Source organism: Grammomys surdaster, unplaced genomic scaffold, assembly GCF_004785775.1.
Source record: "Grammomys surdaster isolate TR1022 unplaced genomic scaffold, NIH_TR_1.0 149, whole genome shotgun sequence".
Classification (NCBI taxonomy): Eukaryota; Metazoa; Chordata; class Mammalia; order Rodentia; family Muridae; genus Grammomys; species Grammomys surdaster.
In genome coordinates this window covers 671101-685407 of record NW_021604607.1, presented here as the reverse complement: position 1 = coordinate 685407, position 14307 = coordinate 671101, and positions in this window count along the sequence as shown.

Sequence of the window (14307 nt, the reverse complement as noted above, 5' to 3'; positions counted from 1 at the left end):
TACCTCAAGGTCCTGGGGTTGATGCCCAGCACACAAACATACACACAAACAAACAAATAAAAATAGATGAATGAGTGAATGAATGAATGAATGAATGAAGATTGGATATTGCTCAACAGTAGAGTGCTTGCCTAGCAGGCACAAGGCCTTAGGTATAGTGCCAAGAATCAACAAACAAACAAACAAATAATGAGAAACTGGGGCTGTAGTTCCATGCTAGAGTGTGTTTGCCTACCACATTCAATAACCTGTTCAATGGTCCTGGGTTCAATGACCAGTACCGCCAAAATAATACCCAAAAGGCAACTGGGTGTGCTGGCTCACACCTGTAACCCAAGCTCTTAGAGGGCAGAGACAAGAGGATCACCACAAGTTCAAGGCTTGCCTGATTCATATAGTGAGCTCTAGGTCAACCAGGGCTATGAAATGAGGAAAGAAGAAAATACCCAAAGGTGAAATGATGCAGTTGCCAATTAACCTCTACTCAAATCAACTGGGTGACATACACATAGCCTTATATTTTAGTATGCCCTAAACACCTCAATGGTTGGGCCACTCCCAAACCTACAGGTGGCTCCACCTCCCTACTGATATTCCTGAGTTATTACTTACTAAAATCTATATTCTGTCTTTGCTCCCCTAGAACCAGTTGGGAGTGGGGCAGGGGATACTCTTCCCGGGCTTTTACATGTTGGTTGTCTCTCTGTCCTGCCCCTCAGGTGTGGTCGCTCCTTCCCCAGCATGGCTATTATAAATCCTTCTCTCAAGCTGGAGAGATGGCTCACCAGTTAAGAGCACTGCCTGCTTTTCCAAAGGTCCTGAGTTCAATTCCCAGCAACCACATGGTGGCTCACAACCATCTGTAATGGGATCTGATGCCCTCTTCTGGCATGTCTGAAGACAGCAACAGTGTACTTATATAAATAAAAAATAAATAAAATCTTTAAAAAAAAATCCTTCTCTCTCAGTCCCTTTGCCCAAGAATTCTAAAGTCCCACCTCTCTCTTCCTGCACATTGGCCACCAGCAACTTTATTTATCAATTAGAACCAACTGGGGACAGGGACCCTCAGTGTCTTACATGCAGATTCTTGTGCAATTTTGGGAACTCAACCAACATAATACAAGTGTTAGACAAAATCCACAACAGTGAAACACTCCAAATGTCGGTAGGTGGTAAATGAGTAGTGTTGTATATCCACATGATGGAATATTATTCAGCCATATGAAGTAATGAAGTACTGACATATCCTAGTATAATCTAATGAACTTATAAAAGTATCATACTAAGGAGAAAAAGCCAAGGATAAAATGTCACTCAGTAACACCCTTCAGATAAAGAGCAAAACTGAAACAATCTGCCTGGGTAAACACCACAAGGACCTGTTTCTTTATTTCTTTTTCTGTTTCTTCCTATTTTTGAGAGAGTGTCTTATGTAACCTAGGGTGGCCTGAACTCCTGATTCTCCTGCATCCATGTTTCAAGTGCTAGGATTATAGGCATTCATCAATCACATCTTTTTTAAAGACCTTTTCTCATTAATTTTCCTGGTTAGTAAAATTTTGGGGGATGGAGAGATTAAGACATTTGCATCTCTTTTGGAAGCCTTTCCTTCATTTGGGCTAGGAGACTTCTGTGAAGTTGGGAGAAACCAGAGAAGATCACACAGACCTTGATTCTGGATTCTTCAGTAGCTTCTAAGAGTTTTCAACTATTCTCCAACCCATTTCCACCCCCGTGCTCGAATCCCCATCCCACACCCATCTCAGCTCCCACCCACAGCCACACCCCCACCCTAGCCCTCAGAGCATTCCTGTGTATGCCAGTGGAGGGCAGAGGTCGACCTTGAGTGTGACCTCTCAGGAGCCTGGCTACCCTTCTTTTGGAGACAGGGACTCTCACTGGGACTGATGAGGCTGGTTGAGTGGCCAGTGCCTGCAGGGATATGCCTGTTTCCCCGCCCACCCCAGCACTAGGATGAGGACAGGTCAGTAGCAATGCTGGGGCTTAAACTCAGGTCCTCACGTTTGTGCAGCTAGTGCTTTACTGACTGGGCTGTCTTTCTAGTCCCCCAATTCCCTTTCCAACTGTCCAGTGTGCTAGAATGTTGTACCTGGGGGCCATCCAGTGTACCTTTTGTTCTTGCTTCAGCTGGATTTTACCTGTATTGTCAAACTCTGCTCAGGAGACTAGAGCAACTGTTCTAACCTTTCTAGAAAAGTTACCTTAGTTCAGGGATTGCTGATGCAGTTTGGGAGGTGGAGGCAGGAGTCTTAGGCCAGCTGAGATACATTGAGACCCTATCTCAATAAAATAAAAACAGCTAATTTGTATTTTGAATCAACAATTGACAGGATTGTTGTTGTTGTTGTTGTTTGTTTGTTTTGGTGGTTTTTTTTGTATGTGTTTTGTGTTGGTTTTGTTTTTGATTGTTGCCTTTTCCCAACTCAGGGAGAAATTCTGAAGGTAGAAGCTCTCTAGACTGTTCAGTATCATCTAAGCTGTCCATCCCACAGAGCCAGACATAGAACTAGGCCTAAGTGCTGAAAAGAACACACCCAGTGCTAGGACAGTGCTTAGCCTAGAACAAAACCAGCTCTCCAAAGCCTTTCACACATGAGCTACCCTTTCAGCATTGTCATCCCCACTAAAAATGTGTTTCTTGCACTGTAATTGCCTGTATCTTCTTCCCAATGAAGCGGATGTTGACTGATTCTTGATTAATTCGCTGCAGGACTAGAGACTGAACCCAATTAGCAAGCTATACCACAATCCTCTTTTTACATTTTATTTTTTTGATACAGAGTCTCACCAAGTCTAACCTTGAACTTACTCTGTAGCCTAGGCAGATTTTGAACTTTCAATCCTCCTGCCTCAGTCTCCCAAGTAGCTGAGGTTATGGACCTGTGCCACCAGACCTGGCTGAAGACAGCACTTAAGTCTCAACTAACTTGACTGTCAGGGGCAGCCTTGCTTATACACTGAAGGCCTAAAATCAGCCATAGGCCTAAAATCAGCAATAGGCCTGACTTACATGCCTGCTAACACAAATCTTGGGTCTCTGTGGAAAAACACTGAAACAGATGACTATAAGCTATTGTAAACAAGCAGCTTCGGTGGAAAATTGCCAGGCTGAATAATCATAGACCTTGTAGATAGGTAACCTTGGTGGATAGTACCAACTTAGATAAAGACAAGTGAATCATAGGCGGAGTCATAGTGATCTGTCCCCTGAACCTTCACCCAGCTGACACTCTGTTCTGGAAGATATCTGTACTCCCCCGAACACCTACACTCCTGCATCATCCCCTTCCCCACATCCTGCCTCTATGTACATATAACCCCTGTGTGAAAAAAGTAAAATTGGCAAATTGATCAGACTATAGACAGATCGTCTTCTTTGTGTCAGCCTGTCCCCCACTTTCTCTTTTAGGTGATCTCTCCAGACCCCTGTTTAATGCCCTGCTGGACAGGACACTTGACCATTCTTTACATGCCTTATTTTATATGGCTCCTGTGGGTGTGTGCATGTTTATAGACTTATGTGCCTTCTTCCTTGTTACTATGTGCAATGTTACTTTGTCTCAGACTTCCATGAGATGGTAAGAAAGTTCTTTTCATCCCTCCCTAACATCAGGCTACTCATCCTACCTTCCCCTCAAGAAAAAAGCACAGGGTCTTCCTTCTCATGCTGGTTAGAACTGGTGATTTTCTCTCATTTCCATTTCCTATTTAAATATTTACTTTTACTATTGTTTAATTATGTGTGTATGGTTTATACACATGAGTGCAAGTGCCTGCTGATTCAAGAAGAGTCAGTCAAAATCCTTGAAGCTGGACTTACAGGCATTTTGTGAACATATGTGCTAGAAATACAAACCAAGTCCTCTGAAAAAGCAATATGAGCTCTTAACAACTGAGCCATCACCCCAGGGCATTCCCAGGGCCTAGGTAAAATATTAAGGCCTAGATGGAATGTTGCAGTCTAGGTAAAATGTTAAGGCCTACATAACAGTTACATGGCTAGGCAGCCATTATAAGGAAACTTTCTCATATATTTCTGCTGTTACTAGGAAACTTTCTAATACCAAGATTAATTACATACTCTGTTATGTTCTGTGCCCATGGAAATCAACCATGATAGAAGTCAGTAGAACTGTTTTGTATAGTTAACCACAATAAACCTGTCCTTGAACCCACCACCTAACAGTGCTTCCTGCACCTATGTATGAGCTTTTATGGTTTTTGCCTTTATAAGCTGCCCCTAGGATGGACCCCAACATAAGAGAGACACCTGCACCAATATAAGAACCCATTTAGAATACGAGTTCCATATTGAGTAGGGATCGAGTACAGTTTAAGTTCTCAAGGCTTCCCTGGGAACTGACATCCTACTTGGCAGAAAGAGACATGTTCATGAGTAACTGATATCCTGGCTGGCAAGTTAAGACATTAATGTTAGGCAAATCCCATCCTGGTAGACAAGTTAGGACATGAATGTTAGACAAAGCAAATCCCTGTCCCTACCCCAACCACTGGGAGCAGGATAAGCATAAAACAAAGACACGTTCCTAAGGAAATCCCTTATCCCTAAATCCTAATTAGTAGAATAACTTGACACAGATGTTTGTAGATTGTGGGCTAAAAACCAACCAAACAAACAAACAAAAACAAAAACCTTAATGTCATGGTTCAACTCCTGAATCTGGACCATATGCTCAATAATTGGCCCAGGTCGATCAGTCCTGGACTGTATGCTCAATAATCTATTCCTGTCTGATTGAGATCAGTGTTCATGTGGTTTCTGAGGTGATTCCTGGACCCCAACACTCCCTCCACTCCTAGTTATTTTCCTGTTCATTTATTTATTTTTCTGTGTAGCCCAGAATGTCTTTGAACTTGTGATCCTCTTATCTTGCCTCTTAAGCTCTTGGGTCACAAGCATGTGAAACCATGTAATCTTGTTATAATGATGAGAACATTTCCATCAGCGCTATGCCAGATATGACCATGGCAAAACTGAGAAATATCTGGAAACCCCATCCCCATTTTATTGTGTAGTAATTTCTTCTGAGTAAAAACATTCCATCTCAAGAAAGGCTCTTTAAGATTTGAGTGGAAGTAAACAATTCACAAGGCTCAGAAGTCCCTGAAGTTTATAAGATACTTAAGACTCCACCATCATCAAGGGTATATAAGCAGTGAGGATCTGCCAAGGGGAGTTCTCCAATCTGCAAAGATCCCTGTGCATTTTATAAGAGAGCTCAGGGTTCCAGTCATTACTCATACTGGGGTGGGTATCCAGTGAGGTAGCTGCCTTTCAGTCACCATGTTCCTGTAAATAACCCCAATAAATTCATTGATCTACTAAGTTTTATCTGGATAATATTATTACTTGGGTCTATTGTTGGTTCCTCCACCTAGGATGAACAGACATTTCTCATCTCCCCAAGAATGTTGTACAACACTTTTTTATTAAAAGTCTCTAACTACTACATAAATGCAGTCTCTGAATCCACATCCAGGGATGCTCAGAAAGAAGGTACTTTAACACAATACTTTTCCCTATTTAACTAGCAAATAAAACTTCTTGCCTGATCAGAGAATTATTTGGTTATTTGCCAATTTAACAAATGCCAAAAAACATTGGAAGGAAAAGAACACATCGAATTGGAAACACACTTTCCAAATAATCTATTTTCTGTATCCCTAGATTTGTCTCTGATGGAAATTGTTTATAAATGAGAACCTGTCATGTAACCTTTCTTCTCATTGTTTGAATACCTACATGGGGAGATACTGATTGACTCTTGGCCTTCAAGAGGTCAAACCCATTCTGGGAGAAGGATCACCAGCAGCAGAATTATTCAGCCTGGGAGTCATTTCTGTTGCTATGAAGATAAAAATCTTTCAGTAGAAAACAGAAAAGAAGGGTCAGTGGTGAAAACAGGAAAGAAGCGTCAATGGAGATGATGAAGCTGGAACCGCTGCTGGGGTGTGGCACTGGGATGTGGCACTGGGGTGTGGCATCAGGTGCAAGGAGGAAAGGGACCTGAGGACGGAAGTAGATAAATGTTCAGGTAGGCTAGGTCCAAGGAACAGCATCTGGGGATCCTAGGAGGAGGCTGGAATTGCCTTTGTGGCCTTGTGAAAGCTAATCAAGGGACATTTGTCAAGCAAAGCTCAGAGGTAAGAAGGAAGCAAGCTACAGAGGGTGAACTATTGACGAAAGAGATTTGAAAGTAACAAGCTGAAGTCAACAGCCATGGCTTCCCCCCTTTCCCTGGAATTCCTGTGGGGTTTCTGTAAATTAATTGAATTATTTCTATCCCCATCTAGTTTCCAAATGAATGAGACTTGACTATGATTTATTTACTTAGCTTTATGCAATTACTGGGGAATTACACCTAATCTACATTTCTATTTACTAGGCTGTCTACCTCCAGCTGCATTACCCAAGTAAGTCTTTGTGTCTTCTTATTTCTGCTCCAGCGGTTGGGAGGGAAGTGGTATTGAATATGCTTGGCCCATGGAAAGTGGCACTTTTAAGAGGTGTGTCCTTGCTGGAGGAAGTGTATCATGGTGGGGGTGGGCTTTGAGGCTGCTATGAGTAAGCTCTGCCCAATGTGGAAGAGCATCCCCTTCTGGCTGCCTTCCCATCAAGATGTATAGCTCTCGGCTACTCCAGCATCACGCCAGCCTGCATGCTGCCATGCTTCCCTCCGTGGTGAAAATGGACTGAACCTCTGAACCTGTAAGCCAGCCCCAATTAAATATTTGCCTTTATAAGAGTTACCTTGGTCATGGTGTCTGTTCACAGCAATAGAAACCCTAAGACAGAGGATATATAACTTGGGCACATGTCCCTGGTCCATCTCCATCATGTCTAATAGAGACCTCCTGTTCTTTCTATCTTCCTTCTCCTTCACTCTTCTCCTCATGGTCCCTACCTGTGACTGATAACAGAAACTCCACCTATTTCTATTCTCCCCAGTAATTGGCTGTAGCCACTTTATTTTAACCAATAGTTTGAAACTAGGGGCAAGGTTTACATAGCAGCATTTGGTGTATATGAGGATCTGCTTGTGTGGGCAACCAAATCTTGGGGGCCAGTACTTACTAGGATTTGAATACATAGCAATACCAGACCAACCCCTAACATGTTTCTGAAGCTCTGTGGGAGACAGGTCTTCACCTGCCCCACAGAGCTCTTCCTTGCCTCTGCCTCCAGCTAATGGACTTGTACATGCTGGTTCTTCACACATCTCCCCTCTGGCCATACATACCTTCTCCTTTGCCTCTGCCTGTACCTTAGGCCTGCCTCAGTCAAATCTCTCCATATGCATCTCCCAGAGCGAGGCATGCACCTTCATTGCTAAAGTACTATGGTCGTTTTCATCAATGCAGATACCTATTAATCCTGAGACTCCAGGAAGACAGGAGAGCAGCCTGGCTCACCAACACTCAGATGAATGATGATCCTCTAGCTGAGAAAGCATAAGTCTGAATAGCAATTAGCATCTAATTAAGAAGGGCAGGCAAGGGAGCTCAGCCAGACAAGAACCTGACAACCTGATCCCACAGTGCTGGAAGCAACTCCCAACAGTTGTTACTCTGCCTCCACATGAAGCATGCGTGTGCTTACATTGCACACAATACAACAGTAAAACTCATTTTAAAAAATTCCAAACCTGCCGGGCGTTGGTGGCGCACGCCTTTAATCCCAGCACTTGGGAGGCAGAGGCAGGCGGATTTCTGAGTTCGAGGCCAGCCTGGTCTACAGAGTGAGTTCCAGGACAGCCAGGGCTATACAGAGAAACCTTGTCTCGAAAAACCAAAAAAAAAAAAAAATTCCAAACCTAAATGTTGACTGCTATTTTAATGGAGAAGGAAAGAATTAAAGGGACAGAGGGAAGGGGAGAGCAAAGACTCTTACAGGATCTGCAACAAAACTCAGCTAAAACCACGCTGGAGGACACTGGGCACAGAAGTGATGTATGCATTAGATAAACAGTAAGAACGTCAGAGCAGTAAGCCCACCATGTAAGCCCATGTTCACTGACTAGCTCCAGATAGAAAACCATGCTCAGCAAGCAGAAGATACTCCACAAACAGTGAGCAGAAAGGGAGGGAGGGAGGGAGGGAGGGAGGGAGGGAGGAAGGGAGGGAGGGACTAAGATCAGACACAGCCTTCAGAAGCATACCTGTGACTTGCTTCCTCCAGCTAGCCCCTCTAAAGTTTCTTGAACTTCTTAAGAAGAGTACTAGCAGCTAGGAATGAAGTGTTTGATGTACGAACACGCCTATGGGGACGTCTCATTTTCAAGAACAACAATGATGAACGACAGATGGTAGATAGACTATGGAATGAGCCAGAAGAGATGAAAGAATGATTAGAATGATTGAGAGCAGCCGTTCTCTCTGGGCAGTGACATAGAATCTGGAGTAATTTGTATTTTGCTATTTTTGCTTTTTTTGAGCTTTTCAATTATTTAAAGTTAGCAATTTATTAAAGGTATTAATATAGTCTTTAAAAAAAAAAAAGAGTTTCACTCTGTGGTCTATTATGGCCTGGAGCCTAAACTTCCCTCAAACTCTTCCTACTTCACCCTCCCAAGTTCTATGATTAGAGGTCTGAATGACTGTAGCTACCTGACTATATTAGCTGCCACCGCTGCTGCTTCTTCTTCTTCTTCTTCTTCTTCTTCTTCTTCTTCTTCTTCTTCTCCTTCTCCTCCTCCTCCTCCTCCTCCTCCTCCTCCTCCTCCTCTTCCTCTTCTTCCTCCTCTTCTCCTCTCCTCCTCCTCCTTCATTTTTCAACACTGAGGATTAAGCCCTGAGGGACTTACACATGCCAGGCAATTGTCAAATAACTGAGCTATATGTCGAGTCTGTATAGTCTTTAAAAGTAATGTCAAATCCATTTGAGACAAAAATCAATATATGCCTCATGTTCTTACCTACAAAACAAACACTGTTGATGATAATTTAAATAAGAAAGTGTTGAAGTAAGCATTTGAAAACCATTTTTCAATGGAAGCTGACTCCTTTGGACTTGTTTAGACAAGGATCCCTCAGCTTTCTGGGTTGAAGATTGAGATAAATTGGTCCTCAGTGTCCTTTCAGGCTCTTCTGCACCCTAGGATTCTTATGGTTGGTGGCCCCATTAATCCATAGGTATCATGGTGACATGCATTCACCACACAGACAGATTTGGAAACCAAAGCTCTCAGCAAAGTTTTAGGACCAGAGCCCCTGACTTCATGCAGCGGTCTCATTCATTTGGCTAGCACTCTGCAGGTGTAACCGAAGCCTCACTATGTGGTAATGCATGCAGAGACACTGAAACTCTGACCTAAAGTAGCTTCATCAAGCCCAAGTTCACCAATATGAGGTGGCTGATTCTCACTCTGGAAGAGAAAGAGAATCTCTCTGGATTTCAGTGAGTCACTGCGTGAACTGACATCATCATGAGATGAGGCCGTTACTGGGACTCAGTCACCGTGAGATCACCCAGAGAGCCCATTACTGGGCTCATTATAAAAGGGAGGCTGTCCCTCAAGTACATCTGTCTTCTGCTTATTGATTTCCTCCTCTGCATTCTGTGACGTCAGCATGAAGAAACATTTGCCAAATCACTGAAGAAATCAAACCCCTAATTTCAAGACGATGTAGAGAAGACAGTTGCTGCCTGTAAACAACTAAGAAAGAAACTCAAGAAATCTTTCATAGGATAGAAATGACCAACTTTCATCAGCTTTTAAAAATAAACTTTATTATGTTTTTTTTTAAATCCCTTTCAAATAAAACATCACACACCCAAATTAACCACACCAAAAGTCTACAGAACTTAATGAACGTAAACGTAGTTAACATTGGCATCAAAAACAGAAGCTGTGAGGCTTCTCATTACACTTCCAGTATATTTGGTGCACATATCCACCACCAAATCAAAAAAAAAAAAAATCCATGACAGATGGGCTGGAGAGATGGCTTGGTGGTTAAGAGCACTGCCTGTTCTTCCAGAGGTCCTGAGTTCAATCTCCAGCAACCACATGGTGGTTCACAACAATCTGTAATGAGATCTGATGTCCTCTTTTGTTGTGTCTAAAGACACACATAATGTGCTACAGTGTACTCATATAAAACAAATAAATAGATCACTTTAAAAAAATTCATGACATAATTAGATCTGGAAAACCAACTAGCCTTATATCCTTTCCTAGCGTGTGCCACTCCCACCACGTCAATTCTTCTAAACTTGTTCCACAAAATAGAAAAAGAAGAAATTAATTCTATGGATTCTATCATCTTGGTGCCAAAACCAAGTAACAATAAAAACCAAACCAAAACAACTACAAAACAATTTATTTGGTGAACATAAGATACAAAAATTTTAAACAAAATACTTACAGGACAAACTCAGAAACACATTAAGGAAAGTATACATTATGACCATATGGGCTTCATCCCAGAGAGTCAAGGTTGGTTCAATATAAATCAATAAATGTAACTCACCATATAAATAAACTCAAAGGCCAGGCAGTGGTGCCTTTCATCGCAGCACTTGGGAAGAAGAGGCAGAGGCAGGCAGATTTCTGAATTCGAGGCCAGCCTGGTCTACAGAGTGAGTTCCAGGACAGCCCGGCCTATACAGAGAAACCCTGTCTAGAAAAACAAAACAACAACAAACAAAAACCAAACAAACAAACTCAAGGACAGAAACCGTGTAATTATTTCAATTGACACTGAAAAAGCATCTGACAAAGTTCAGCATGACTTTATGATAAAAGTCCTAGAGCTTTTAGGAGTAAATGGAACATGCCCCAAAATAATAAAGTCTCTATGTAACAAAACAACACCCAACAGTATATTAAATGGAGAAAATGGAGAGCATTTCCTCTAAAAGGAAAGTGTCTTAAGGTCACTGAGAAGTGTCCAACCTTCCCTCTCTTATTTAGTGCTCAAAATCTTAGCTACAGCAATTGGACAAGAGAAAGACATAAAGGAAGAACAGGAAGGGATGAAGTCCAACTCACCTTGCTTTCAGACATCTGGATTCCTTACTTAAAAGACCCTGTTGAGTCTATTAGTAAACTCTCGAACCTAATAAACACAGGGAAGTTGTGGGAAGAATCAATAATAAAGAAAAAAACCGTAGCCTTCATTTTCATTAATGACATACTCTCTGATAAAGAGATCAGAAACAGTATTTCATCTAAAATAACTCCCCAAACTTGAGTATTTAGGAATATATCTAGCTAAAAATGTGGAAGGACTCTACAATGAAAGATGTTAAAAAAGAAAACCACAGAAGATATTAAAAGATGACAAATATTCCCCGTTCCTGTATATGCAGAATCAATGTTGTGAAAATGTCTATATTACCAAAAAAAAAATTTTTTTTTTGAGACAGGGTTTCTCTGTGTAGCCCGGGCTGTCCTGGAACTAACTCTGTAGACCAGGCTGGCCTTGAACTCAGAAATCCGCCTGCCTCTGCCTCCCAAGTGCTGGGATTAAAGGCGTGCGCCACCACCGCCCGGCCAATACCAAAATTAATATACAGAATTAATGCAATACTTACCAAATCCCCATGTCATATTTTACAGGTCGGGTGGGGGGAAACCTATTTACACAGAACCACAAGTGACCGCAAATATTCAAAGAAATCCTAAGGAGCGAGAGCGAGAAGCTACACAGAGTTCCTGGGACCAGGGCAGGGGTTACTATGCACATGTTGGTTCTGCGGAGCTATGGTGACATGTGGCCCTCGGACCAGCATAAACCTAGGAAGATTAAAGTTACAGAAGACTCAGAATCACAACGCCAGACGACGATGTTTGGTTAATGTTTGACAAAGGAAGCAAAAGCATACTGTGGAAAAAGGTAGCTTTTTCCGTTGTTAAACAAATTGTTCCGGCAAAGCCGCAGTTCTTCTGCACAATGATGAAATTAGATTATCTTTCACCTTTCACAAAAATCAAATCAAAATGGAGCAAAACCTTAATTTAAAATCTAAAACACAAAATTTTTAGGAGAAAATACAGGGAATGCTTTTTATTTTATTCATTTTGGGTTTTTTGTTTTGGTTTTTGAGGCAGGGTTTTAATGTGTAGCCCTGGCTGTCCTGGAACTCGCTTTGTAGATCAGGCTGGCTTTGAACTCAGAGATCAGCCTGCCTCTGCCTCCTAAGTGCTGGGATTAAAAGCATGCACCACCACTGCCTGGTTTAGGGAATGTCTTTTAAGATAATGAGGTAGGCAAGAACTTTACAGTTGAACCCCAGCATCAACAGACGGATACATGAAAACAAGGGAGTCTGTATAGCAATGGATGCAGTGGGCAGTTTACAAACTGAAAAGCCTTTACCAGTTACGCTTCAGAAGACAAGGGGCTGGTATCCAGAGCTCGCAAAGAACTGCAGAGACTAAACAGGAAGAGAATGAAACTGCCAGTCAACAAACGGACAAATTAATTGAATAGACGCGGGTGGTGGGTTTGGTCTAATGTTGCTTGTATTATGTTAATTTGGGTCCCAAAAATTGCATGAGAATCTGCATGTCCACATGCAAGATACCGAGGGACTCTGTTCCTAGTTGGTTTTGATTGGTAAATAAAGTTGCCAGCAGCCAATGGTTGGGCAAGACAGACAGAGGCAGGACTTTTAGGATTCCTGGGCTACGGACAGAGAGGAAGGAGGAAGGAGATCCACCAAGCAGGGGAGAAGGTAGAGGAGAGGAGATAACACTCCTGAGAAGGTGCGGAACAGAGAATATAGCCACCACGTAGGAGCTGGGGAAGAGCAGCCCCAAAGGGCCTGCCCGACTGGGTCCAGGGCAACAAAGATCGAATATAGATTTTAATATGTAATAACTTGGGAATATCGGCGGGAGTGAATTAGCCACGTGGAGGTTGGGAAGTGTCCCAGCCATTAAGCTGTTTAAGGTATATCAAAATATAAAGGCTGAGTGTGTGTGTCTTTCATTCAGGAACCCAAATCATTGGGGTGGGTTGCAAGGAGTGCACTGCTGCCATCAGGATCAATTTAAGTATTTAGTTGGATACTGCTACAGACAGTACCAATACTATAACCAATAACTATTCTAAAAGTGTTTGATATCCCCAGACACCAGGGAAATTCTAATTAAAACTGCTTTGAGATCCTGCCTAGCCACAGTCAGAAGGCTGGCGTCAGCAAATCTGATAGCAATGTTGGAGATGAAGCAACCTTACTCACTGCTGCTGGTGGAATAAGTCAATATAGCCACTGTGGAAATCAGTTTGGAGGATTCTCAAAAAATTGAAAAAATAAAATTATCATATGACCCAACTATTTTATTCCTGGCCGTAGGGGATGGAACTCCACCCCCTGACAGAGATATTTGTATATCCATGCTTATTGCTGCTTTATTCAACACAGTGAAGAATTGGAACCAACCTTGTCTGTCAACAGATGAATCGATAATGAATGTACACACACATGTACACACACACACAAATTGTTTGGTTCATAGAAATAATGAAGTTAACATTTTATAGGAAAATGTGTGAATTTAGAGTGCACACTAGTAATTGAGATCACATAGTCTCAGAAAAACATAAATCACATGTCCTGTGCCGTATGTGGAGTCTAGCCAATAACGTATGCATGGATGTAAACAAATGTACACAAGGCTACAGCATACCATGAAGAGTGAGGAGAATCCAAGAAAGCCTGAGCATGCAGGGTGAGGAGGGACTGAATGGACACAGCGGAGATGAGTTATGAGAAGGTCATAATCTCCAGATTTCATATTTAAAAAACAGCTTGTGGGGCTGGGCATGGTGCTGCACATCTTTAATCCCAGCACTCAAGAGGCAGAGGCCAGTGGATCTTTGTAAGTTCAAGGCCAGCTTGCTTTACATAGTGAGTTCCAGGCTAGTCACAGCTGCAAATGAGAGTCTGTCTCAAAAATAAAAAGTGACTTGTATACTAACCACAGTGGGTGTGCACCTTGGATACCAGCACAGTGTACTCAGAAAGTGGAAGCACAATGCTGAGCTCGAGGCCTGAGATGGATGGTGGCACTTAGATTCAGCTAATTACTAATAAATAAGGCAGATAATAGTATTTGAGCAGTTCTAAGAAGATCAAAGAGGGATGGAGGCACCTAGCACATTTTAAACCTGCAATTTGGAATGCAGAATTCTAACAACACTTAACCAACACAGATTAATTTTTAAAAGAAAGTATTTTCTTGGACAAATTACTTTCTTCAAACTATTTTTTTTTTTTTGGTTTTTCAAGACAGGGTTTCTCTGTGTAGC